Source organism: Lolium rigidum, chromosome 1 (genome assembly GCF_022539505.1).
Source record: "Lolium rigidum isolate FL_2022 chromosome 1, APGP_CSIRO_Lrig_0.1, whole genome shotgun sequence".
NCBI lineage: Eukaryota > Viridiplantae > Streptophyta > Magnoliopsida > Poales > Poaceae > Lolium > Lolium rigidum.
In genome coordinates, this window is record NC_061508.1 from 89,733,819 (window position 1) to 89,739,478 (window position 5,660).

General features: G+C 62.1%; 1 pseudogene; it reads left to right on the forward strand.

Annotated features, from left to right (window-relative positions):
• The first annotated feature begins 297 nt into the window (after positions 1-297).
• LOC124648880 lies at positions 298-4,875 on the forward strand (annotated as a pseudogene).
• The last annotated feature ends 785 nt before the right edge of the window (positions 4,876-5,660 follow it).

Here is a 5,660-nt window from a genome sequence, read left to right on the forward strand (position 1 = left end):
AATATTTCCTTACTAGGATTTCTGAAACCAAAAACAGCGAGAAAACAAGAATCGGCTCTTCGGCATCTCGTCAATAGGTTAGTGCCGAAAAATGCATAAATATGACATATAATGTGTATAAAACATGTGAGTATCATCATAAAAGTAGCATGGAACATAAGAAATTATAGATACGTTTGGGACGTATCAGCGGCCGATGCCGCTCCCCTCCTCTCGCAGCAGGAGGTCTCGACGACCATCCGCGACCTCGCCACCGCGGTCCAGGGCATCCGCCTGTACTTGATCGGCACGCAGGGGATGACCATGCAATCACTACTGCCAGCCCTCACTGCCTACCCGGCCGCGCCGGTGGTTCCACCCGCCCAGGGCGTGCCCGTGCCGCCCCCGGCCTCGCCGCCTCCGCCGCTGTGGGCGTCGTGGCAGCCGGCCCCCAGCGCCGGCCCTGCCTCGCTGCCCCAGGGCGTCCCCATCCAACGGGTGCCGTTTCCGTCGTCGCCCTCCCGGCTACCGGCGTGGGTGACCGCGACGGAGCCCCCGCCCGTCTACTCGGCCGCATCGGCGCCTCCTCCCGTCTACACGGCTGCCGGGGACCCTCCGAGGCCTTCCTTCCCGGAGCCGACGTACTCGCGTTTTGCGGAGCCCTCTGCTGGCCGCGCGAAGTACCCCGGCCAGGGCACCGCCAGCCTCGCTCCCCCACGCTACGCCAAGCTCGATTTTGCCACGTACGACGGCGTCGAGGACCCCCTCAACTGGCTCAACCAATGCGAGCAATTCTTTCGCGGGCAGCGCACCCTCGCTTCGGACCGGACTTGGCTCGCCTCGTACCACCTCCGCGACGCCGCCCAGACGTGGTATTACTCCCTCGAGCAGGACGAGGGCGGCATGCCCCCATGGGACCGCTTCCGCGAGCTCTGCCTCCTCCGCTTTGGTACCCCGATCCGCGGCAGCCGCTTGGCGGAACTCGGGCGTTTGGCCTTCACCACCACGGTGCAGGATTTCGCCGACCGCTTCCAGGCCCTCACATGCCATGCGCCTGGGGTGACGGGGCACCAGCGCGCCGAGCTCTTCATTGCCGGCCTTCCTGACCACATCTGCGTGGACGTGGAGCTCCAGGCCCCGCAGGACCTCCAGACGGCGATGCACTACGCGCGCGCTTATGAGTGTCGCGCCCAGGCGGTTCAGCAGGCACCCCTGGCCCGCGACGGCCGCGCCGCTCAGCCTCCTCCTCCGACCGCGGCTGTCACCCGCCCCGCCCCACCAGGACCGGCCAGCCCCGCCCCCGCGGCTACTCGCACGTTCCGCCGCCTCACCCCGGCGGAGCAGCTCGAACGCCGCCGCCTTGGGTTCTGCTTCAACTGCGACGACCCCTACACGCCCGGCCACGTGTGCCCGCGCCTCTTCTACCTGGAGACAATCGACGTGGAGGAGGGGGACGCGACGCCCGGGACTGCTGGCACCACGACCGAGCCGGCCGAGCCGACCGCCGTGGCCGCCACGGCCTTCATCGTCTCCCTACACGCACTCGCCGGCATCCGCCACGAGAGGACAATGCTGCTACCGGTCACGATCCAGGGCGAGACCCTGGTAGCTCTGCTAGACACGGGCTCCACGCACAACTTCCTTCCCGCCGCCACTATGCGCCGCCTCGCGCTCCAGCCGACAGGCGGGGATCACCTCCGCGTGACTGTGGCCAACGGTGACCGCCTCCACTACCATGGGGTGGTCCAACACGTACCCCTCACCATCGGCGACGAGCACTTCGTCATCACGTGCGCCGGCATCGACTTGGGCTGCTTTGACTTCATCCTTGGCGTCGACTTTCTGCGGACGCTCGGCCCCATCCTTTGGGACTTCGACGCCCTGACGATGACGTTCTGGCGCTAGAGTCGCCACATCCGCTGGGAGGGCCTCGGGGGTGCCGCCCCCTGCACCTCAGCTTCAGCTTGTCTCCGGGGACGACGACGCCGGGCACCCCCACCTGACACACCTCCTGCAGCAGCACGATGACATCTTCGAGGAGCCGCATGCGCTGCCACCCCCACGCGCGTGTGACCACCGTATCCACCTCCTGCCAGGGTCGGCGCCAGTGGCGGTGCGATCATACCGCTACCCATAGCTGCAGAAGGACGAGCTGGAGCGTCAGTGCGCGCTCATGCTTGCCGCGAGTATCATCCGGATCTCCACGTCCCCGTTCTCCGCGCCGGTGCTGCTGGTGCGCAAGTCGGATGGCACGTGGCGCTTCTGCATCGACTACCGCGCCCTCAACGCCCTCACACTCAAGGACAAGTTCCCGATCCCGGTGGTTGACGAGCTGTTCGATGAGCTCCACGGGGCGCGGTTCTTCACCAAGCTCGACCTCCGATCAGGCTATCATCAGGTGCGCATGCACCCGGAGGACATCGCCAAGACGACGTTCTGGACGCATCATGGCCACTTCGAGTTCGTGGTGATGCCCTTCGGCCTCACCAACGCGCCCGCGACCTTCCGGGCCCTGATGAACGACGTCCTCCGTCCATACTTACGCCGTTTTGTGATGGTTTTTTTGATGATATATTGATCTAAGTGCATCATGGGCAGAGCACCTGCAGCATATCGCCATCGTATTCAACGAGCTTCGAGCGCATCAACTTCACCTTAAGCGCTCGAAGTGCTCATTTGCGACGACTTCTGTGGCCTACCTCGGTCACGTCATATCCGCCGATGGGGTGGCGATGGATGCAGACAAGGTGGCGGCCGTCGCCGCCTGGCCGACGCCGCACTCTCCGCGCGCCCTACGCGTGTTCCTGGGCCTCGCCGATACTACCGGAAGTTCATCCGGGAGTTTGGCCTCATCGCCTCGCCTTCACGCGCCTGCCGCGGCGCGATGCCTTCGCTTGGGACGACGAGGCTACCGCTGCCTTCGAGGCCCTCAAGGGGGCCCTCACGACGGGCCCCGTCCTCCAGATGCCGGATTTCGACAGGCTGTTCATCGTCGACTGCGACGCCTCGGGAGCGGGGTTCGGTGCCGTCCTTCACCAGGGCGACGGGCCTCTCGCCTACTTCAGCCGCCCGTTTGCTGCACGCCACCTCAAGCTCGCGGCGTACGAGCAGGAACTCATTGGCTTGGTACAGGCCGTGCGCCACAGGTGACCCTACCTATGGGGGCGCTCATTCCGCTTACGCATGGACCACTACAGCCTTAAGTTCCTCTTGGACCAGCGACTGTCGCGACTGTCGACGGTGCCACAACACCAGTGGATCAGGAAACTCTTCGGCTTCGACTTCACGATGGAGTACCGCCCTGGGTGCCTCAACACTGTGGCCGACGCCTTGTCTCGCCGCGACGCCGACCCAGACAATGCCGACGGCGCCTCGGAGGGGCGCCTGCTATGCATCCGCTCGGGACCCTCTTTCGCCCTCTTCGACCGCGTCCACCAGGCGATCGCGACCGCGACGGATGCCCAGCTTCTGCGGCAACAGCTTGACGCGGGCGAGCTGGACGACCCATGGCGCTTCATCGACGGTCTCCTCCTCCATGGCCGCCGGGTGTTCGTGCCCGACCACGACGACCTCCGTCACCAGGTGCTGCTACTGGCGCATTCCGCGGGTCATGAGGGTGTCCAAAAGACACTCCACCGCCTCCGCGCCGACTTCTACGTCCCCGGTGATCAGGCCATGGTCCAGGACTGGGTGCGTTCGTGTGAGACGTGCCAGCGCAACAAGACGGAGACTTTCCGCCCAGCGGGCGTTTTGCAGCCGCTCGACGTACCATCATAGGTGTGGGCCGACATCTCCATGGAATTCATCGAGGGCCTCCCTAAGGTGGGGGGCAAGTCCATCATCCTCACGGTGGTCGAACGCTTCTCCAAGTACGCCCACTTCATCGCGCTCGGCCATCCCTACATGGCCTCGTCGGTGGCCCTTGCCTTCTTCGACGGCATCATCCGCCTACACGGGTTTCCCTCATCCATCGTCTGTCATCGGGATCCGGTGTTCACGGGGCACGTGTGGCGGGATCTCTTCCGCATGGCGGGGGTCCAGCTCCGGTTCAGCACGGCGTTCCACCCCCAGACGGATAGCCAGTCGGAGGTGGTCAATAAGGTGATCGCCATGTATTTGCGCTGTGTTACAGGTGACCGCCCTTGGGCTTGGGTGGATTGGCTTGCATGGGCGGAGTACTGCTACAACACCTCATACCACTCCGCCCTACGCGCCACACCATTCGAGGTGGTCTATGGTAGGCCACCTCCGCCTACTCTGCCGGTGGACCCGGCGATGGCGCAGACGGAGGCAGCTGGCGAGCTCATCCCCACCCGCGACGAGATGCTAGCCGAGGTGCGGCAGCGTCTTGTCCAGGCTCAGCAGGTCGCCAAGCACTACTATGACGGCCGCCACCGCGAGGTGGAGTACACGGTGGGTGACTGGGTGTGGTTGCGTCTGCTACACCGCTCTCACCAGTCTCTCGACCCGCGGGCAAAACACAAGCTTGGTCCGCGCTATGCGGGGCCCTTCGTCATCTTGCAGCGGATTGGGACCTTGGCGTACCGTCTTCAGTTGCCTGATGGGGCGCGCATTCACGACGTCTTCCACGTGGGGCTGCTGAAGCCCTACCGCGGCACGCCACCGGTCACCACTCCACCACTTCCGCCGACGGTAGAGGGCCGTTTACTTCCCAACCCGGCGAAGGTGCTGCGCGCCCAGCTACGTCGTGATGTTTGGCACTTGTTGGTGCAGTGGGAGGGCCTTCCAGCTGAGGAGGCAACTTGGGAACCACGTGATGCGTTCCAGCAGCATTATCCAGACTACCAGCTCAAGGACAAGCTGTTTGCGCAAGCGGGGAGAGATGTTATGATCGGGTTGGTCTACCACCAGAGGGGCCCCACCGGCCAGGCTTAGTTAGGGGCTTAGGCCAATTAGCAGATTAGGGGCTTAGCCCATCAGCAGATTTCTCTTATATATACGAGTTGTAATCGACCAGAACAATCAAGCAATAAACATATTTTGTTGTCGACTCCTCAATGAGTCGGAGTCCCAAACCCTAGCCGCCGCCTTCGCCTTGCGCCGCCGCCTGTCCCAAGCCGCGCGACGGCACCCTGCCGCCGGCGCCCTCGCCTCTGCATGCACAGCGCCCCTTCCTTCCCCTACATTCTCCGCCCTAGACCGGGTAGACACGCTGGTTCTACCAATCGCAGTGGAAACTTCTGTGACCAGCAAAGCATGAAGAGGAGTGTGTGGTGATAATCGAGAAACTGAAGATGGTGGCTAAAGGTTCCTTCTTCCTTATAAAACCGCGCGGAGGTGTTGGTTGAGCTTTTAGCAGCAGTCTCCAGTTTATCTAGTTGCTCGCCAGTAGTCCAGTTTGTAACTAGGTGCTCTCTGGAGCTTCTGTTGTTTTTCTTCGTTCTGTGGTGTTCGAACTTTGTAAGGGCAAATTCTCCCAGTACTCTGTGTTTGTGTATTGCTTTTATATAAAAGCAGGGCTTCCGCCTATTCTCCAAAAGTTCTGCCGTACCCATCTTGTGTAATTGTATCTTCTTGATATTAATATATTCTTTTTATCGAAAAAAAATCTTGTGTAATCAGAATTCGTGAGGATAATATTGTACTGCATTGTATGCCATTACCCTCACGAATCATTTCAATCACGGTGTGTCCTCGAACTGTTACTGCAGCCAAACACT